Raw genomic sequence first — 23,939 nt, forward strand, 5'->3', positions numbered from 1 at the left:
ATTTGATTATTTTAGTTTTTTATGGTTATTTCCTGAATTCATTAATCTTTAAATGCTACTTTTAAAGATTTTATTGTATATTTCATATAGTATGTTACATTTAAGTATAATTTAAAAGATTTGTTAAAAATTATTTAAACTCTAATTTTTCGTTATTATTATTTTTATCATTTTTTAGTCTTATTAACATATGCTGAAAGATTATGCAAATGCTAATTTGATTGTCATGGTGCTTTTTTAACAATATATCAGAAGAATCAATTAATTTAAAATTGAAAATGTTTTTGATAAGTTGTATGTAATGTGCATTTGCATATTGTTTGTGCAAAAATTATATTGTATAGATAATTTCTTACTGTAATTATCTGAATGCCAAACTTGCATTAAAAATTTTACCAGTTATTTCAAAGAAACAAATATTTAAATCAATGAAAAATATAAATGTTTTGTCATTTTTGTAGAAATAAAAAAAATTTATACTTATGAAGTTTTATTTTAATTTCTATTTATTGTTTTGATTTTTTGTTATCATTTATAACTCTCATCTACGTGGTGTGACTATTAATTTCTATGACTGATTTAATAACTCCTAAAAATATTATGTGAACGACATACCTATGTAACATGCTTTGAAGTGACTGTCTCCCTTCATCATGTACGTTATTGAAGTGAAATAACCGTAGTGCCTTTCATCATGTGAAGTTAACATTTTAAAATGGTTATGTAAAGTAATTCACATAATATTTTTAAGAGTTACTAGATAAATATTGGTAATTTATAGCCACATGTTGCAATTTACAACTTGTCATATTGAAATGATAATAAATAAATAAATAAAATAGTTCGTTAATTGATAGATATCAGATTAGAATATCAATAGAATCTGGGTATAGTTACTCAAGTTGTCTTGTAATGCAGATTTGACAGGGATTGAATTTTTCAGGAAGTTTTTGCTTCGAATTCGATTTTATTTGCACTATCTATCTTTTCGTGGAATCCCAACAAGTTAACTTCATGATGTTTATGTTATATTTAAAATATAGGATCAGCTCTGATCAGTAGTTTAACTAACTAAGAAACACTGTAGTGACAAAGAAAATTTTGCTGAATAACCCCCTAAACAGCAAATGGGTTTAGGAAAAATATCTTTAAATAAAATTTCTCTCCATTAATTGGTAACTGAAAAAGAACTCGACGGTAGAATTCTTTGATTGTCACCGTCGATAAAAGATTTTTCCCCATGGTTACTAAGATGTAGGGAATTTAGTTATCTACTAAGATTTAGTTATCAATCTATTAAATTGATAACTAAATTGGTCGGAAACAACTTTTTTTCAGTTCTGAAAATGTCACTTACCTGATTCTTACACTTAAGTTTTTCAATTTACATAGCTGAAATGATTTAATTTCTTTTATTGAATATTATTATTTGCCCTTTTCGGGTCCCTCAGTGGTTCCCAGTAGACACGGTACAACATCGATGTCAAGCATCATCGGTTGCCGTCAGTAAGCGGGCGGATGGCCACTTTGATCAGCCTGCGTAGGGACCGAGTGTGCGCGGTATCGGTCTTCGTTAAACTGTTCTACTGTAAAGAGCTCGACTTCGCGCGCAGATCGTCGGGCTGCCAGAGCCATCCCCTCTGCAGAGGATCGAAATTGCTAGGGCAAGTTTCGGATCATCCTCAGGGGTGTTACCCAGACCGTCGCCAATAGCTCATTGTGCAGCTCTAGTGCGGCGTAAATATAGTACCCAGCTACCTGCCTTTTTTGGTGGCTTTATGTTATTGAAGTAAGCAATATTCGTTTTTTGTAGTTTATCTCATTAGAATAAGCATGAAATGTATTTAGCATCACTTGGCATGATGCTGTCACTCGCGACCAACTCATGATAGTCAAAATTTACCACCATCAAGCAATTTTTTTCAGTACTTATCCCTTTCCAGGGGTTCTAAAACACTTATTTCCAAGTATCGATATTAAAACCACCTATTGGTTCTGTTTAAATAATCACAAAGTATATCGATATAATATATATACCTATATTAGTATATTTGGTATTTATTACACAATCCTTCAACATTTGAGTCTTGTAAAAATACATTTGTCAACCAACTCTGATCTTTTGTTTTAAATAGAATTTTTATTAGAATTTGATAAGAATTTTGGAGCATGACCATTTCTCTGTCTGACCTTTAATTTAGGATTAAAATATTTACAAATAGTGAAGTTCTTTTAATTCTAATTTATTGAAAAACTAGCTAAATACCCGTTCTTCGCACGGGGGGAATTAAAAAACGAAAAGAATCAATAACTCAGTACTGAGAAACACAACGCAATCATGCTCAAATCTGAAAGGCATTTACTTACACAGTTAAAGAGCTTTGTGGAAGAACCATGCAAGTGAAATTTTTAGGGGAATTAATGAATTAGAGAAAGTAACAAAGTGGTTTCACCAATATGGGGATTTTTACTGTAACAGAACTGTTATTGCTTCACTTTTATCTTAACATAACTGATCCATATTAGTTTTAGTGTGCTTGCATGATTTTTCTTTCAAATTAGGCAATGATAAATAAAATAAAGCAAAGAATTATTAGTCCCTCCTTCTAATAAATTTGTAATAAAATAATTCGGATGCAACTTCTTTTTTCGTTCTGAAAATGTCACTTACCTGGTTCTTTCACTAAGTTTTTCAATTAATATATCTAAAATAATTTTAATTTTTAAAAATTTAACATTATTTAGTCTTAACATTATATATTCGGTGACTTTACGTTATTGAAGTTACGATCGAATAACAAATTATACCTCTTGAGGTACAGAATTGGAGATAGGTAATTCTCTGGTTTGGGTTAAAATTACGATCTGTGGATGAATGTATGAATGGGTCCCCCCTATAAACGGGTGTGACGTATGGGTGTGGTAGAAGTCGAATTCTTGGCCAGAGATGGTGATACTGGAAAACAAGAACAATCTCACCCCCTCTGACTTAATGGCCGACGACAACAAGTTATGATCGAATTGAATAAAAACTTACAGTAATCGTAAAACATTAGGGGTCGTCTACTAATTTTTATTCTAATACTATAAGCAGAATTATAGTTTCTATAGCTTAAGTTCCTTACCCTTATGTACTTTTCTGTAATGAGCTAAGAATTTGTAAGTTTTCTCATTTCAGTTACACCCTTCAAACTGATTTTGAGTATTTGGCCGGTAAAAATAGTGAACATGCCACTAATGCTCTCAATTTTGCATGTTAGGAATTAACTAAAAAGTTATAAAAATATTTTTAAAAGATATGCATGGGTGCTTCATAAAATAGATCACTAATTCTTTCACATGAAGCCAGTTTCTAACGAACTTGTGTTGCAAAAAATTACAAAATATTCAAAAATTGAAAATATTGTTCTTTAGACATCAAGTCATAAGGTTCAATTCTCGGAATTTAACTTGGAATGACATGTGAAAAAACAATTGAATGCTGTAACTCAGGAAAAGAACAAATAATCAACACATTTTCCACCTTAAAAAATGTTAGCGATACCTGGGCTTTCGATATTACTTAAGTAAATAATTCTAAGAAACTGAAACTGCAAGATATTACATTCATTCTGTGGTTTTTCCAGTTTTGTTTCCAACCTTAATTTTTCCACTTGTAATAGTAATATGTAGTAATATGTAATAGTAATAAAAAACCAATATTAAAAAGACTATATTTTAAATTTTTTTCCTTAAACTGATTTAATTCAAAATTTAATTTTTATATTTTAAAACAGTAGTTCAAAATTCGAATATAATGTAACTCAATTTTTTGTCCTTAAATTGAAAAATTAATGATTATAAAATTAAATTTTTTATTGAAGAAAATATGGGAAAACAAGTTTTATAATTGTACGTAACAATTTTACAATTCACCTAATGAATGTTTTTAAATTTACCTCATGGTTATCATAATAAAAGTACGTAAAACGAAGTTGATAAAAAAAAGCTGAAAATAGCATTTTTACATTTAACAAAAACGGAAAAAAAGTACAATTTAGTATAATAGAAGCGAAAATACAAAATCAAGCATTTTTTTAAAATAAATTATCAACTGTACAATTTTTTTATTTATCATACAATCAGTTCTTCAAGCTATTATTTATTAGTGGTATATAAAGCATCAGCCACAACAATAAGCATCCCAATAGACATCCAAACGCTATAGTCTTGTAATATGCCCAGGGTTCGAGACGAATTGTGTACTTAGTGTTCCCATCTGAACTGCAACGGCATTCAGTGCCTTGTTGTAAACACGAGCATGGCTTTCGGTCTGGAATTTTAGGAGCCTAAAGACAAAATAAAAAATAATTTAATTTAATAAAAATAATTTAATAATTAATACTTTTCATTTACTGAAAGCTGGCATTCTACAAAAGAGAATACCATCTTGATATTTTAAGACTTGGTAAATCACAACCTGTTAAAATCAAAAGAGTTTAGAATACCTAAAGTTCGAGAACGCTGCGTGCATCTCTTTGAAAAATTTTGAATAAAGTAGTACTGAATTGAAAACTAAGACCTACAGATTTTCTTAAGAAAATATAGTGACATTTAAAAGCTACACTTCCGAGACAGCAGGGACCACCTTAACCGGGTGATATCACCAGCCAATAACTGCGTGAAGCCTGGAGGTAGCGGGTTCGAATCCCGTTGTTACCCTGGATGTATCTTCTTACTGTCCTTCTTTGTATTCTCCAATCGGTCCTTCAAAGGTTTATAAGTCTTAATTGAACACAAAAGTCTGCAAATGTATGTTGTACCAATATTGAGTTAGTTGGAAAAAATGGTGTTTTAAATTTATAAATGCATTATTCATGTGTCGTAGTTAATTTTATAACCATCGTTGAACAGCCAATCCAATTTTATGGGTTTACGACTACTTATGTTCAACTCCGTAGCCTTGTAATTTTGAACCCAATCCAGAAGACACGGGAATTCCTGGATCGAGTATTGAGAGAAATTTGCCTTCGTGGAGGAAGTTTAGATGGAGCTAACCTGTATTTGCGTTACATGGAGAGGAAGACCACGAGAACTTCCCACGGTTAGCTTGATGCCAAGGGGACTCTAACTCATGATCCGTCTACCACTGAGTATATTTCACGTCATCACTGTGGTCGGTGCAAGCCGGATGCGGAATTCGTATCGACTGGGATTCGAAACCGGTTCGCCTAACGCTTTATCCCCTGAGCCATCACAGCTCCATGTGTCGTAGTTGACAAATTTAGATTAAATAAAATTTAAATTAATCATACATTAAAACAAAAAATCTTTATACTATTAGAAAAGTTTGCGTATAAAGCGCAGAACATCTCCTTATATTTCCTGGTGGGGCCTTCCTGGCCGAGCAGTATCGCCTGCCAAAAGCTGTGTGATTCGTGGAGGTAGCGGGTTCGAATTCCGCCGGAACCCTGGACGTATACTTTGTAATGTTCTTCTCTAAATTGTTCTATCTGTCCTTCTACTTGACAAAGGTTTATAAGCCTAAATTGACCACACAAGCCTGCAAAAATGTATATAATTTCAATAAAGCATATTTCCTGGTCCTGGTATCTTTCACATCCTTTACAGATCTGCCAACTTTCTACTCTCTTTGGGAAAATTTCTTTCTGTGCTGGATTAGTTGAGATTTTATTGTTTTCACTACTACATTTAAATGGTTCAAAAGTTTATATAAAATGCTACTCTCTCAGTGTTCCCATGGATTCAGCAACCAAAAGGTCCGCTGACGTAATGCAATGCAATGCTCATGATGGATGATACTCTTGATGGACGCTGAGCAATGCTCATGATGGATGAAATAAGGGCCGCTCAGCGGTCTAAGTGCCCAGTTTAGGAATAATACTAGGATTAGTTTTTTCGTGATGGAATTTTTACAATGTTAGCGAAATTGCCAAAAATTCTGAAATCTTTAGTTTTTAATTTTCTTCCACTTTTTAAGAAAAATTTGCAGAAAGCCTACTAGTTGACAGTCCTACCTTTATCTTGACATCTCGCTGTGTTTAGGACATGTACAGCTTTTGAAAGCAAGTAGAATCGTTATTGTCTTCAGAAAGCCTCTCAATCTCAAAATTTTCCCGAATAGTTTGTGTGGCGGCTTTTAGAATGCGAGACAAGATTATTTTGCCAAACACATCCACTGATTCTATGGCACTTCTATGCAATCATCAGGCAGCTAGATGAGTGGCTACAAAGTCATGAATGTGGACATTAAATCGCAACCATGTGGACATTAATTAGAACTATGAATAAGGACATTATGAATGTGGGCATTCTTGTTAGAGAAACTAGTCACATCATCCAACTAGCCCATTTCTACTGGACAACAGGAAAGCCTAGTTATAGTCATTTAATAAGTACGTAACGATTTTTGATTTAGATTTCAATAACTTCAAAAAATTTCTCAATAAGAGATAATTTTCAATGTACGATGACATTTGCCTGTGAAATATCTACTCAGTTATGATTTCCATGTATCGCAGAAACGGTTGCTTATTTTTAATTGTATTTGCTCCAGATATAGTTTCTAGTATTATTTGAGTTTCTTGTATTGATGCTGTTTTATCGTAAGAATTGATATGAGTAAGTCATAGAGACTGAAGACTCATTTTAAAATTTACATTTGGGTTACACAATAGACACGTTTATCATCAAAAATTTGACGAATCATCCATTGCCGCACATTGTTGGAACCTTGATCATAAATTTAGTTTCAATGCAATACCGAAATTCTTTCCACCTCGGTCAAATCAGCTCATTAGCTCCGGAATATTGTCTTATTAACATAAATATGGATTCCCAATAGTTAACAATATGAGTACCTCATCAACCTTTCGCGTTTGAAAATAATATAAATATGAAATTTTTCATCATTTAAGAGAGTGGTTTCCAACTGGCGGCCCGGGGGCCGGTTCCAGCCAGCGAAGTTTTTTTTTGTGGCCCGCGAACTAAAATATATTAGTAGTTGTCATTTTTTTGCGGACAGTTTTCGTAAAAAATCTGTATAGGTTTTAAATACTTTTCTCGTTAATAAAAACCTAATTTCTACGTTTCTGTGAAATTTAACGTACCACAACGGTGCAAAAAAATTTATTTCTCTGCTTTTGCATCCAAGAAAATATTTATTCAAATGCAAAAATAATCGTGTTTGTTGCTCTTTTTTATTTCGTTTTTTTTCTTCGTATTTTGTGAATATAATTTAGCATGTGCGTATCAGAAATTTTCTCGAAGAAATTCTCCGATTTAACTTTTTGAAACCACTTATTTTGGACGAAATTATTTGCATCTGTAAATTTAAAATGTAAATATCTATTCTCTGGTGGATGCAGCAGACAAGCCTCAATTTTCTCATTGAACATTTTGTGTGCTACTATTTAAGTTTTAATACCAATCTTTTTAAAGTTTTATAACTTAACAATTAGATATCTGTTGCACATTAATTGTTTAGTACATAGGTACGCATTAAAGTTATTGTTGCCAGAATTTTTTAACATGCAATTAAATATTTTTAAAAATCTACTTCTTATTTTAATTTGTAATTCAATACTTTTGTTTTGTACAACTTGGTAAAAATCTGACAGTAATATTTAATGTTCCTTCAAACATAAGAGTCCTAAATGAAATTTTGATAAAGTTGATGTCCGCCATTTGATTTGTGTTTTGAATTGTGGCCAAGTTGGAAACTCCTGATTTAAGAGAAGCATATTTTAAATTTGTTTAGAGAAGCCTAGTCTCGTATCTTTTTGATGTTAGGTTGAATATTTATAAACATAACGATTTCTGGGGAATTCAAATCTGAAAGATTTTAATCTGGTGTATAAAAATCGGACTGAATAGATGCAGTGGCATCTGTATTAAGGTAATCTGAATGTAAATGATTACTGCGATTACTGCCTGGTGACCGTGGGTCCCATGTGTATCTAAGAAAAAAAGTTCCAAAGGTGTCACTTATTGCTTGACTGTGTATCAGATGCTTCCCATGAGACTACAAAAAAAAATATTAATGATCATAGGATATTAGAAATTAATACCACGATATTTTTTCAGCCTATTAATATTTTTTTATTAAATTGGATAATAAACGAATAGTTTCCCAAAATTTCAAACATTATACACAGAAAACTAGCCCATATAACGTAGCTTACAAAAACTATTAAATAATGCTCACGAAATAGCAATTAAATACTAGTGTTGAGTGATATCCGAATTTTAATATCACAATATATCGTCAGAAAATATCAGTTATATCACGACATTTTTAGTATATCTAATTTGCGCATCTTTTTATTTTGGTCAACGTTGAGAGCCGTTGTGGGTCAGGGGATATATCTTTCATTTTCGTCGCGCTCTTAGTTGACCTTCACCAGGTGAACCGGGTTCGAATCCCAACGATGGGTGGTCTATACGAATTTCGCACCCGGCTCGCACCGATCACAGTGTTGACATGAAATATTCTCAGTGGTAGACAGTTTATGGGTTAGAGTCCCTTTACCACCAGCCTAACCTTGGGGGGTTTTCGTGGTTTTCCTTGCCATGCAACGCAAATGCTGGTTAGTTTCCTCAATAAATCCTCCACGAAAGGCAAATTTTTTCTAATACTTGATCCAGGAGTTTTCCCTTGTCTTCTGGATCTGGTTCAGAATTACAAGGCTACGGAGTTGAACATTGACAGTCGTTATCTCAAGATTGGTTCGGCTGTTCAACCAAGTTTGTAATACTAGATAAAATGTTTACTTGCCCAAATAAAGACGAAAAGAAAATTTTTTTCTGAAACTTTTAACAACAATAATTTTAAAAATAACTGAGTAATTATAAAAGTTTAACGATATATAAATAGAAAGGTATAAAAAAAGCATGGTTATTGTGTTTATGTATAAATAAAACCACACATTTTTATACATTAAATGAACAATCTTAACAATAAGTTCCAGTGTGTCCACTGAAAAAAGTAACAAGCTCCTTGTTTTGAACCAAATATTTTTTATAGACATTTTTAATAGCTTTTTTTTTTCATTTACCCAATAGAAAGTGTTTTGATTTTTTAAAAAAAAGGAATATATGTGGCATAATATGCATGGTATATATTGTATATGTGTTCCAATAAGTGCATTGCTCACTGCACTAGTGGAGGCCGGAGGCTATAAGTTCGATTCTGAAAGCCGACTAAATAGCCGGCATGTTTAAGCAGTAAGGTGCAGATTTAATGTGTTGTGCCTGAAAGTCCTCTCGTTGCTTGTGGTGTGGAAGGTTGACGAGAGGAGTACCAGATCAGGCGCTGTCCACGTCGTCTGCCCGAGTTCAAAATTAAGTTGCTTTCCTACCATGGCTGCTAAAAGATAGGAAAAACGGGACTAGGTGCTTGGTCACTTTTTGTATAACTGAAAATAAGTCAATTATTTTTAAAAATAAATTACGAGTACCCCAAAACAAACTAATATAAATTGCTGTGACGCTACGCCTATGACGATACCATCAATTTCTAATGTTTTATCAAAAAAGAATTGGCAATTTTTCTTAACCAGCAGCTGCAAAATGTTAATATATCAGAGATAAATTAGGAAAATGCTTCTCTTCTTGATAGAGATTCTTTGTGAAAAGGATGGTGATTTTTTAGATGACTCCTCAGATTGCTAGTATTTGCAGCAGCTGCGCGTTTACATAATCTATAGGTAAAAAATTATCTTCAACAATTTTTCCTTTTTTTCATCAGCCAATGATTCAAAATATTGCTCTTTCTACAGAAGATTTAACAACTAACTAGTGGTATATTGAAGTTTTTTTTTTCTTCTTTTTTTTCTTCTTTTTTTTCCGATAGCTCATTTTCAAAAATTTATATGAAATTACAAATTTCTCTGTTTTGGTCTAAAGTTTAAACTCTAAAAATTTTGCAACAAATATACCAGTGCACTTGTTTTATCGTCACCCCCTTACAATTGAAATAACGTCAAACAAAAACAAAGTTCAACAGCTCAATCGCCGTTGTCCTTGAACTGTGAAACCACTGTAGTAAAGATTTTAAACTCCCTTTTTCACTGAAGCGAGTTTTACTTACATTTATTGCATGCCGATAATTTTCAGTATTTATCATGTGTTGATATTTTTCGATATTTATCGTTGTGTCGTGGTGGAACATGGGATAGAGCGCTCGCATTCCAATGAGGTAAACTGGGTTCGAATCACAGCGATGACTGATCGATGCAAAATCAGCAACCGGCTCGCACCGACCACAGTGCTGGTATAAAGTATCCTGATTGGTAGACGAATCATGGGTGAAAGTCCCTTTGCAATCAAACTAACCGTTGGGCGATTTCGTGGTTTTCCTAGAAACATCGTGGTTTACACCGAAAAGTCCTCGACGAAGGCAATTTCTCTCAATACGTGATCCAGGAGTTCCCTTGTCTTCTGTATTGGATTCAAAATTACAAGGCTACGAAATTGAACATTAGTAATCATAGACCCAAAAAAATTGGGCCTGTTCAACGACGGTCGGTGGTAATTGCTTTTTCAAAAAAAATTTTTTTTTTAATGTTGCGCAGCGTGTTACCTGAATGAAACGTAAAAAAAAAATGAGTTCGACATATAAAAATAAAGAACTATGCTTAAAAACTGTTACAATGATCTAATTACATACTTGCTAACTTCTCTTAGTTAAATAAGATAATATTTTTATCGTTATTTAAAGTGGCAGTAAAATTTACGATTTACAATTTTATTTTTGATTTAATAAAGTTGATTAATAATAATTTTAACAACAGCTGAATGTAATCAATTTAAACAAATAAGACCTTTGACTCGGACAGCGAAATTTTGCTGAAAAAAATCAAACAAATTAAGATTATTTTGATAGTTATTTCGCAACCATTTTAACCATTGCTTTCCGAATGAACACTTTTGCAATTATCTATTCTTGGTAAAAACATTCATAAACACATGGAAACAAAGAACTGTAACAGTGGTTTAAATCAGAGCTGCTAACACATAAGTTACATTTCTGTGAATCGGGCACGCTTATCAATATTTACGGTACAGGTCAAGTTACAATTAGATATGCAAAACAGTTTAAAACTTCACCAGAGCTCTTTAAAATATCAAAAGGTCTGGTCTAGTATGCATAACTGGATATCTGAGGCCAAAATTGGCCTTTTTCCCATTCATCCTCTGTTGATGAACTTCTATGAAAAACTGGTTACATAATGGTTACATAACACACATGACAAAACAGCGAGTTAAGAGAGAAGATGGCACTTTGCCATGGTAATTACTGAATTAAACCATGAAAGTACCAATAGAATTATAGACAAACTTACAAATAGAAAAACATGTCGAAATTATTTTAAAAAATTTTTTTTTACAAAAATATTCAAAATAGAAAAGTAAATTGATTATAAAAATATAAGTTACTAGTGGGCTGCGCCCCCTGCTCGCTAACGCTCGCCAACCCCCGAAAATTGCTACGCAATCTTATATGGTTTGCTTCGCGTACCAAGATCGCTCTCGCTACTAACTTAGGTACATTGCAAATGCACAAAATTCTAAGAATTCAAAACAATCATTCAAATCCATGTAAAAAAATTACATCTTTTTAGTAAATACTAAGTCATTAAAATAAATTTGAATTCAAATAAATGACATGTAATTCGTTAAACCTATTAGAAATGTGCTATAGTATAANTGTCAACTGAAGTTGCTGTGAACATTCTCTAAGGAAAATTGCTTTGCAAGGTAAGATTAGTTATTGGTCTTTGGGTACTCTTTTAATAATTTGGATATGATTATTGACAAGATTATGCAAAAAGTGTTTCTATTTAATGATAGTTTGTCAGTGTAAAATTAGTTTAGTTTCAGGCGGAAAGCATTAAAATGGTTTCAAGCTAAAAGCGAATGTATACCAATCCCCTCTGAAAAGAATTGAAACCCACGAAAAAGCACTTAAATTCCCAACACCTTTTGAATAAAGAAGAATTTCTTGAAAAGAGAAGAACAAAAACTATCGTTACAATTATAACACAAATAGTATTAATGGCATCTTATTAAATTTCAAGTCAGTAGCTGCATTTCAACGTAAGTAAATCCACAAACATGTTTCTTTGGAACTAAATCGAATAGCATTTTTTTATTGCATCAAACTCGTTGTAATTTTAAGTTTTATAGATTTTGAGCATGGAGGCAAAATGTAAGGTAAAGCAAAACAAATTTGCAAAATAATACTCGTGGAACAATTGGAATTTTTTTTTTTTAAGTTCATGAACAAAAGTCGTCCTTTCAGCTTCCCAAATTTTTATTATGCAGGTGCATTCCTTCAACCGGTAGAACGGCCCGTATAGTATTTTTTCCAAATTTAACAGATACTCAAATTAATTTTAGAAAGTTAAATTTTTTTACCAATAAAATTCCCATACATGTTTTTATACCTTTTCAATTTCAAGATTCTAAGTCTTATAGTATATAAATGCAAAGTTGAACACATAAAACAGCGGTTAGTGTCAGCCATTGCGATTTTTTTAGAGATATCTACTTACATTTGAGTAAATGTTTAATTACATTAAATTCGGTCACAAAAACCGGTTTCAAATTTAATTTGTATGATTTTCAACAAATGACGCCACTTTGTTTGACCCCAATTTATGTGTCCCTTTTATATTGTGATCTAAAAATCATTTTTTCTTTCATGATTCTTTTTTTTAAAACTTTGTCTTCTACAAATAACATTTTACAAAATATTTCCAACAGTGAATCTAACTGAGATGGATCAGATATAGCTGAAAAACTTCTGTTTATTTGAATAAAAATTTGATATGTTTCTTTGTTTGCTAAAATTCGAAGTAATTACTTCAAGTTTCGGAGGATTTCCTCCAACAGAGGATTGACACTCCTGATAGCAATTTTTTTCCCGAACCCTCAAATTATGAAAGATTAAATTACAAGTAGGACTGTAAAGAAATTACTTGAAGAATTGTTCCCAGAGAACGGGATGTAGTGTTCCCAAATATGCACCACCTCAGAAAACAAGGAATTGTCAGAACAATTATTTTCAATTAATACAGTTTTATTTCCAAATGAATCTTTGATTTAATATTTTTGTATGTTTTTTGATGCTTTGTTTTCTTAAATTAAAAAATCCTTTTTATAACTGCTTTTCATCTAGATTAACAATTCTATTTCAAGGGCTGATAATATAAATATTCGATTTTTCTTGGTGTAATTTTAAACAATATTTATCAAGAAATTTTCATTTATTTGCTTTTAAAACTTTTTATTCCTCGACTTTTTTTAATATTACTCTTTTAAGTAACTATTAAGAAATTCTTTTTTTTAGGAATTATATTCCATTTTAAATTTCAGAAATATAGTTGTGTTTGAAAAATGGCGCACTATCTTAATTATCACTAAATATGTTTTGAATAAAAGTCATGAAGTTAGTGATATGATCGCCTTACCTACCCATAATGCCCAAAATGTAAAAAAAATTTAACAGGTAAAACTCGTTTTTAACTATTACCCGCCGGAATATGAGATATCAGATACAACATAATTGAACAGTGTAACTCCGCAATATGAAATTCCCGCAAAGTTTTTTAGACTTTAAGAAGCATTTTTTACTATGAGCAATTATGTGCCTTTTTTTAATATTTGTATGTATTTAGTGCAATTTGTGTGTGCTCTTCCAAGTCCTTTTCTAGGTTTTCAAAAGTTATGCGATAATCAAATAAAATAGTTCATTACACATTCTATGGAAACATGCAAAAAATTTATGTGCTAGATTTAAAAAAAATCAGTACTGAAAAAATTATATTGCGTATGGAAATGAAACTATAAAAATTATAAAAATATTAAGCATTCCATCAAATCATACATTGAAGTTTATACTTGAAACAAGTCATTATACAAATATAGAATCACAAACAAACTAGAAGTTGTTTAAATCTATAAGACAAAAATAAGTTAAAACGATAGTAAAAATTTTCGACATTTGCAAAATATAAATAGCGTGCTTAAAAATTATTACACTATGTTAATTGAAAATAACTGTAATTTAAGAAAATGTATCGAACATAAATTAAACTAAGTAATTTGTAATCACTATTATAAATTAATGCTGAAATCATTAAGTAATAATCGAAGTAAGTTTTAAAAAAATCATTGAATGATTTTTAAGAACCACTTGTATAAAAGTACTAAACATAGAGTTAGTTCATTAAATTATAAAAAATTAACTAAAGTTATTATTTTTTTATTAAATTAAGTATGGTTTTTTGTCTGGTATTTCAAAAAAAGTAATTAAGACTTAAAAATTATAAAAAATTTAAAAAATTAATGAGTAGGCACGTGTCCCCTGTACAGATGACAAGGGAACTCTAACCAGAAGACAGAGAACTCCTGGATCAAGAATTGGGAGAAATGTGCCTTCGAGGAGGGCTTTTCGATGGAACTAACCTGCATTTCAGTTACATGGGGAGGAAGACCACGAGAGCTTCCAGCGGTTAGCCTGACGGCAAAGGGACTCTAACTCATGATCCGTCTACCACTGAGTATATTTCACGTCATCACTGTGGTCGGTGCAAGCCGGATGCGGAATTCGTATCGACTGGGATTCGAAACCGGTTCGCCTAACGCTTTATCCCCTGAGCCATCACAGCTCCATGTGTCGTAGTTGACAAATTTAGATTAAATAAAATTTAAATTAATCATACATTAAAACAAAAAATCTTTATACTATTAGAAAAGTTTGCGTATAAAGCGCAGAACATCTCCTTATATTTCCTGGTGGGGCCTTCCTGGCCGAGCAGTATCGCCTGCCAAAAGCTGTGTGATTCGTGGAGGTAGCGGGTTCGAATTCCGCCGGAACCCTGGACGTATACTTTGTAATGTTCTTCTCTAAATTGTTCTATCTGTCCTTCTACTTGACAAAGGTTTATAAGCCTAAATTGACCACACAAGCCTGCAAAAATGTATATAATTTCAATAAAGCATATTTCCTGGTCCTGGTATCTTTCACATCCTTTACAGATCTGCCAACTTTCTACTCTCTTTGGGAAAATTTCTTTCTGTGCTGGATTAGTTGAGATTTTATTGTTTTCACTACTACATTTAAATGGTTCAAAAGTTTATATAAAATGCTACTCTCTCAGTGTTCCCATGGATTCAGCAACCAAAAGGTCCGCTGACGTAATGCAATGCAATGCTCATGATGGATGATACTCTTGATGGACGCTAGCAATGTTCATGATGGATGAGATAAGGGCCGCTCAGCGGTCTAAGTGCCCAGTTTAAGAACAACACTAGGACTAGTTTTTTCGTGATGGAATTTTTACAATGTAGCGAAATTGCCAAAAATTCTGAAATCTTTAGTTTTTAATTTTCTTCCACTTTTTAAGAAAAATTTGCAAAAAGCCTACTAGTTGACAGTCCTACCTTTATCTTGACATCTCTCTGTGTTTATGACATATACAGCTTTTGAAAGCAAGCAGAATCGTTATTATTTTCAGAAAGCCTCTCAGTCGCAAAATTTTCCTGAATAGTTTGTGTGGCGGCTTTTAGAATACGGGACAAGATTATTTTGCCAAACACATCCACTGATTCTATGGCACTTCTATGCAATCACCAGGCAGCAGATGAGTGGCTACAAAACTATGAATGTGGACATTAAATCGCAACCATGTGGACATTAATTAAAACTATAAATAAGGACATTATGAATGTGGACATTCTTGTTGGAGAAACTAGTCACATCATCCAACTAACCCATTTCTACTGGACAACAGGAAAGCCTAGTCATAGTCATTTAATAAGTACGTAACGATTTTTGATTTTGATTTCAATAACTTCGAAAAATACCTCAATAAGAGATAATTTTCAATGTACGATGACATTTGCCTGTAAAATATCTACTCAATTATGGTTTCCGTATACAGCAGAAACGGTTGCTTATTTTTAATTGTATTTGTTTCCGTATTCTGCGCCAGATATAGTTTCTAGTATTATTTAAGTATCTTGTCTTGGTGTTGCATTATCGTAAGAATTGATATGAATGAGTCAGAGACTGAAGACGCATTTTAAAATTTACTTCTGGGCTACACAGTAGACACGTCTATTATCAAAATTTTGATGAGTCATCTATTGCCGCACACTGCTGGAACCTTGGTCATAAATTTAGTTTCACTATAATACCGAAATTCTTTCCACCTCGGTCAAATCAGCTCATTAGCTCTGGAATTTTCCTCGTTTATATAAATATGGATTCCCAATAGTTAACGACATGAGTTCCTCATCAACATTTTGCGTTTGAAAATAATATAAATATGACATTTTTCATCATTTAAGAGAAGCATATTTTAAATTAGTTTAAAGAAGCCTATTCTCGCATCTTTTTAATGTTAGGTTGAATATTTATAAACATGACGCAATTTCTGGGGAATTCAAATCTGAAAGATTTTAATCTGGTGCATAAAAATCGGACTGAATGTTGATGCACTGGCATCTGTATTAAGGTACTGAATGTAAATGATTACTGCGATTACTGCCTGGGGACCGTGGGTCCCATGTTTGTCTAAGAAAAAAAGTTCCAAAGATATCACTTTTTGCTTGACAGCGTATCACGAGACTAGAAAAAAATATTAATGATCATAGAATATAATAAATTATTACCAAAATATTTTTCAGCCTATTAATATTTTTAATTAAATTGGATAATAAACGAAATAACGAATGCGGTTTTCCAGAATTTCAAACAATATACACGGAAAACTAGCTTATACAACATAGCTTACTAAAACCAATAAAAATGTTCACGAAATAGCAGTTAAATACTAGTGCCGAGTGATATCCGAATTTTAATATCGAAATATATCATCAAAAAATATCGATATTTTAAGTTAGATCGCGACAATTTTAGTATATCTAATTTGCGCATCTTTTTTTTTTTTTGGTCTACGTTGAGAGCCGTGGTGGCTCAGGGGATAGAGATTTCATTTTCATCGGGTTGTTAGTTTACCTTCACCAGGAGAACCGGGTTCGTATCCCAACGATGGGTGGTTCATAAGAATTCCGCACCTGTCTCGCACCGATCACAGTGCTGACGTAAAATATTCTCAATGGTAGACGGCTTATGGGTTAGACTGCTTTTGCCGTCAGCCTAACCGTGGGAGGTATTCGTGGTTTTCCTTGCCATGCAACGCAAATGCTGGTTATTTCCATCAAAAAGTCCTCCAGGAAGGCAAATTTCTCCCAAGACGTGATCCAAGAGTTCTCTTGTCTTCTGGATTGGGTACAAAATTACAAGGCTCCGCTATCTCAAAATTGGGTGGGATCCTTAACGACGATTATAAAATAAAATAAAGTGTTTACTTTCCCAAATGCAGACGAAAAGAAATTTGTTTCTGAAACTTTTAACAATTATAATTTTAAAAATAGCCGAGTAATTATAAAAACTTTAACAATATATAAGTAGAGAAGAAGAGAAAACGTCTGGTTATTGTGTTTATATCTAAATAAAACCACACAATGAAACAATACGTTCCAGTTGTGTCCACAGAACAAAGTAACAAATGTGTTCCAATTGTGTCCACAAAACAAAGTAACGAACTCCTTGTTCTGAACCGAAATTTTTTGATAGACATTTTTAAAAGCTTTTTTTTCTTCATTTACCTAATAGATAGTGTTTTGATTTAAAGGAAAAAAGAATGTATGTGGCATAATATGCATGGTATATTGCATATGTGTGCCAGTAAGTACATTGCTCACTGCACTGGTGGAGGCCGAAGGTTATAAATCCGATTCTGAAAGCCGACTAAACGACCGGCGTGTTTAAGCAGCAAGGTGCAGATTTAATGTGTTGTGTCTGAAAGTCCTCTCGTTGCTTGTGGTGTGGAAGGTTGGAGAGAGGGGTACCAGTTCAGGCTCTGTCTACGTCGTCTGCCCGGGGACAAAATTACGTTGCTTTCCTATCAAGGCTGCTAAAAGATAGGAAAAAACGGGACTAGGTGCTTGGTCACTTTTGTATAACTGAAAATAAGCCAATTATTTTCAAAAATAAATAACGTATACCCCAAAATAAACCAATGCAAATTTCTGTGATGTTACGCCTATGGCGATACCAATTTCTCATGTTTTATCAAAATAGAGTTGGCAATTTTTCTTAACAAGCAGCTGCAAAGTGTTAATTGTTCTGACAGGTTTAAACACAGAAATCTACATTTAATAAACAATGAATAAGATGTTCACACTAGGTTGTTATTTTTAAACAATTAAAAACGAAAGAGCATGCATTTAAACTTCAACAATTGTCTAAATATTTACTTCCGTCAAACTTCTGTCTATTTTTAAACGATTAAAACAGAAATCTACATTTAATGTCTCAACAATGATTTAAATGCTTGCACTAGATTATTTTTAAACAATTAAAAACAAAAGAGCATGCATTTAAACTTTAACAATTGTCTGAATATTTACTTCTGACAAACTTTGCATTATTTTTTTTTAACTTTCTTGTTTACTTTTTTTTCTCTTAAATATTCATTTGTTTATTTAATTTTTTAAATTTATTTCGTTATTTGCTAAACAATTTTTTTTTCCTTCAAGAAGTTACTTTTTATATCTGAATGAAACGTCAAAAAAAAAAAAAAATGAGTTCGACACATAAATATAAAGAACTGTTACAATGATATAATTACATACTTGCTAACTTCTCTTAGTTAAATAAGATATTATTTTTATCATTATTTAAAGTGGCAGTAAAATTTACGATTTATAATTTTATTTTTGATTTAATAAAGTTGATTAATAATAATTTTAACCACAGCTGCATGTAATCAATTTAAACAAATAAAACATTTGAATCGGACATCAAAGTTTTTTAGTGCTGGAAAAATCAAACAAATTAAGATTATTTTGATTATTATTTTATTATCACTTTAACCATTGCTTTCCGAATTAGCACTTATGCAAATATCTATTCTTGGTAAAAACATTCATAAACACATGGAAACAAGGAACTGTAACAGTGGCTTAAATCAGAGCTGCTGACACATAAGTTACATTTCTGGGAATCGGGCACACTTCTCAATATTTGCGATATAGGTCAAGTTACAATTAGATATGCAAACTAGTTTAAAATTTCACCAGAGCTCTTAAAAATATCAAAAGGTCTGGTCTAGTATGCATAGCTGGACATCTGAGGCCAAAATTGGCCCAATTTCCCATTCATCCTCTGTTGATGAACTTCAATAAAAAAACTGGTTACATAACACACATGACAAAACAGGGAGTTAAGAGAGAAGATGGCACTTTGCCATGGTAATTACTGAATTAAACCATGAAAGTACCAATAGAATTATTTACAAACTTACGAATAAAAAAACATGCAGAAATTATTTTTAAAAAATTTATTTACAAAAATATTAAAATTGGAAAAGTAAATTGATTATAAAAATACAAGTTAAATAAATACAAAAATATTTAAAAAATAATAATTTACAAATCAGCCAATCAATATATAATTGCAATTAAATTGGGGTTTGTGAGATTAAATAATTACATTTTGTACCTTTGTTGGACTCGGTAGTCCTGGTTTTCGCGCCGGGTTAAAAATATCAAGGGATATTTACTTTTCAGGTATTTGATATACCATAGATTCCATTCAGATGTTAGAACACAAAATTAATGAGTACCACTTTAAATATTTAAAAAAAATCTATAAGTAAAATGAAAAAGTTACTTCACTTATAGAGAGTCATCCGCTCTATTGTAAATATTTGTATTTTTCCTTTTACAGTTTTATTATCCTTTATTGCATTTTCTCATAAAAATTTAACTCAGTATGTATTCGATTTCTAAGAGATAATTTCCCAGCTCTCGGTATAAGATCACCCCCTTATCTTCCCTTCAATTATTTGAATTCCTATGAAGGAGAAGGTTACCCCAGAGGTTAGGTACTCCATAAATAATGTACAATCAGTAACTTGCGTGCTTAATTGTTGATTTTTGTCAAGATCATTTAAAAACAAACTAGCAACAATGGAAATACCAAGAATTGTGTAAAATCGTCATGATGATTTTTTAAACAGTTAAAAACAGGCATGTTGGCATTTTATCAGTATCAATGATCCTATTTGTTTCCATAACTGGAAAAAATGTAAAAGGTTCGTATCAATATCAGCTCAGAGGATTAAATTTTGGACAGCTCAGATGGGTCGTTAGCAGTACGGTGACAATCACAGAGTAGTCACAGTTTAGAAAAAAATTTTAAACAAAAATGGTGACGATTGTTTTATTGGGTAATTGTAAACTTTAACGTTTTTTTTTACAACAATTTTAGGATTAAAGATGATCAGTTGTAACACGGAACATTAATTTACAAATTTTCTTTCAATTATTAATAGTGAAAACAGTTAGCTACCTCGATCTTTTTTTGCCAGTTTTTAAATTTTTCTGGAAAGAGTTGTTACTCTGCAATCTGGGTAAAAAGAAAATAATGCTAGCCAAATTACACTCCGTGCCATTAAAATTATGGCTAAACTAACTTTTATAATTAATTTTTTAATGTAATATTATATTAATGTAATATTAAAAAGAAGAAAAACAAAATAATGAAAAAATATAATCTCGTCATCAACTCACACGATTAAATCCGCACAAGGGAGTACTTTCTAATATTGAATTAATATAGCCAAAGAAAAATATATCAATACAACTGTCTAAAATAAAATATATCAAGCATAAAATAGAAAATAAATGTGAGGAATTTATATATTGCAATGTATATATAGTAATTATTAATAAATAAATATAGTATATATTATTTATTATAATACTAATAGTATATATTGTAATTATTAATAAAAAAATAAAAATTCATAATAAATTAATTAACATATATGAACGTTTTTGAGCTTATAATTAATTTAATGAATTATTGACATGATTAAATTGTTTTATTGTTAAAATATTAATAAGTTATATTTTGATTCATAAGTTCCAAAACCAAATTTGTTTAACTATGATGAAAATTTAACGAAACAGATGCTCAAGTTAATATGATGCATCATTTGTAATAGTTCTTTTTATTTAAAGAATGCCATCATAAATTTATTGAATAATACATTGTTAATGTCACATGAAGTTAATGTTTAGTTGATTGTATAAAGTTAAATTGCTCGTATAACGTTAATGAATTTGTATAATGTTTCGTTTATGTTTATTTGACGAATCCTCTCATAAACTGAATGAATAATATAATGAAAGTTTCCTTAAGTTAATTCTAAATTAATGAATGCTGCTCTTATAAAGTTAATGAATAATGTAATGTTAATGTCGTATAAAGAACTAAAATAATTCCCTTCAAATACTAGTTACCATTTTCTATTTTAATTACATTGTCCCATTTTATGATATCACAACTACATAAATTATAAAAAAATAAACAAACAAAAAATGCCAATAAGCATTTATATGTTTTTAAAGTGCAATGACACGTAAAATCGCTTCAAATCAAGTTTATTAAAGCTAGAAGAAAATATTAAATCATAAATTTTGCAACCACTTTTAATATAAAAATAAACTTCGTCCACCTCGCAGATAAGACGACTTTATATAAGAGACACTATGAAAAATTGGTAACATATTTGTTTTTGCTAAGTTGATATCGTTGCTTTCCACTGTAGCTTTACCGTTAATTACCACTATAGCTTTAAAAAACACTGCCTTTGAACTATGGATTCGAATATAAATGTTCATATTGTTGAAATATTAAGGAATAACTTGCTTACAAAATTAATCCATTTTGTTTTAGATTATATTACTATTAGTGGCGTGCAAAGGTGTGTGGAGGAAGAGGTGAAAATTTTTGAATAGAAACGAAACGAAAAATTTCATCACTAAAGATCACCAAAAGAAGAAGAAAAAGTTGGAAAAATATATATTTATCAAAATTAAAATTCACATTATGACTAAATTATAGTACTTTAAAAAAAATCTTCGAACAAAATATTGCTAATCGTTTTCTGAAAAGCTATAAAGGTTAACATTTTAATGACTTAAACTTTCATTATTAAATTTTGTTCGAAAATCCCATTTTAATTTTCATAAAATATTTTTCATGAGCCAAATACAAAAATAATTAATTTAATAATGAAACTAATCAATTACAGATTTAATAATGAAACTAATCAATCACATGAAACTAATCAATTTAGAGTTAGTTTGCGATTGGAAGTTCCTCTTTTTGCTGGATGTCAGGGACTCTTTTTGCACGCCACTGAGAACGGTCCCTTTAAAAGGACGCTAGGCACAAATGGGTTGATGTATAAGGTTACTATATGGTTGATATAAATATGGTTAAAATATAGGTAGTTACTTACAGGAGCTGATGAGCTACATCCAGCTGATTCGTGATCGTGGTAAGAGTGAAGTCCGTGCTCGGCCATATTCATTGTTTTTCCACAGCACTTCTTCTATAGAATTAATGACCAGAAACGACAATCTTTCGTTAACAGGAAACACTAACTTTAGAATCATTCCTTGGCGATACGGGAGTTGTAGAAAAACATATTTTTACTCGTTCCTTATCAGCTTTTCCGTAGTCTGGTGTCTTATAGGAGGGTCATCATACTGCCCACCGGAAGTTGGTCGTGAAAAATCTTGTTCAATATTTTCATTTCTTTCTTTCCTTATGTTATTTATTTCTTTATTTTCACTCTGAAGTTCTGTTTCTGTTTGTATTTTTAAGCATCTACTAAAAACGATGAAGGGGCAGCAATAGTTTAAAACTGAGAATTACTATTATTAAAAATCGAAAATCGGATGCTGGAGGAAATTAAATAGATTTGCTAATTGCTGTCAATCACAAACGTGTCGAATAAATTAGAATGAAATGAATTTGATTTCTTCACAACCGAGACCACTAGGAAAACATATGCCTTTCTATTTCATTCTTGGATTTGTGAAATTAATTTACTTCTGATTTAAAACAACATAGGGAAGAGTCGGGAATCCCCGCCCACTTAAGGAGTATTGCTTATATTTCTGTATAATACTGAGTAATAATCAATATTTTTGTATGTTTCTATTGTTTTATCATCTAATTAAATAATGCAAAAAGAATAAACCAAAAAAAAGAATAGTTTAACTTAAAAAAATAAAAATTTAAAAAAACACGTTTTTCAGTTCTTTTCAAATATGCGTCGGGTAGCCCCGCCCAGTTCCAAAAATTGTGGTTTTTGGCTATTTTTTCAGGTGTAAATGATAATGACCAATGTATTGACAATAGATAAACCTCATTTATCATTTTTATCACAAAATTATTTTATTTATTACATATTTATATACTTTTAGAGAATTCTATCATTTAATAACAACAAGAGTCATACTTTTTATCATTATTAATGTATAGTAATATATTGTAATATTAATGCATATTTATATTAAATATTTAACGAAAATAATTTAATTTAAGTAACAATAATTAATAACAATAGTTGTTTTTTAATATAAACTTATTTGGTTGATCTCTTCTTATAAACTTAATATAAAATACTTCTTATAAAATTACAAATTCACTTTGTATTTTGATTGCATTCAAATGCTTCTGTAGATTGATTCGTTCACAAATAAGTGAAAATAAATAAGTAAGCAAATAGCTTATCATAATATTTATGATTTCTTGATATTAAATTTAATTTGGATATATCAATTACATTTTAAAAATATTTAATTTTTCATTTTTGAATACATAAATTTATGTTTCATATAATATTAAAACATATATTTGTTAATAAAAATGCATATAACATTCAAATTTGAAGCAATAAAATAATAATCTTTGCAACCGTACATTTATCGACGAAATAAAATTGGGCGGTGATACCCGACATTCATGTGAGCGGGGCTACCCGAAATCCAATTTTTTT

At 31.0% G+C, this 23,939-nt stretch overlaps 1 protein-coding gene across 1 annotated transcript in view; it reads left to right on the plus strand.

Annotated features, from left to right (window-relative positions):
* The first annotated feature begins 15,011 nt into the window (after positions 1-15,011).
* Positions 15,012-23,939, plus strand: part of LOC122271724 (neprilysin-1-like) — a 51,655-nt gene continuing 42,727 nt past the window's right edge. Inside the window, exon 1 of the mRNA XM_043053990.2 lies at positions 15,012-15,827. The gene's annotated coding sequence lies outside the window, so the exon portion shown is untranslated. The remainder of the gene's footprint in view (positions 15,828-23,939) is intronic.

This window comes from Parasteatoda tepidariorum, chromosome 2 (assembly GCF_043381705.1).
Source record: "Parasteatoda tepidariorum isolate YZ-2023 chromosome 2, CAS_Ptep_4.0, whole genome shotgun sequence".
Lineage (NCBI taxonomy): Eukaryota > Metazoa > Arthropoda > Arachnida > Araneae > Theridiidae > Parasteatoda > Parasteatoda tepidariorum.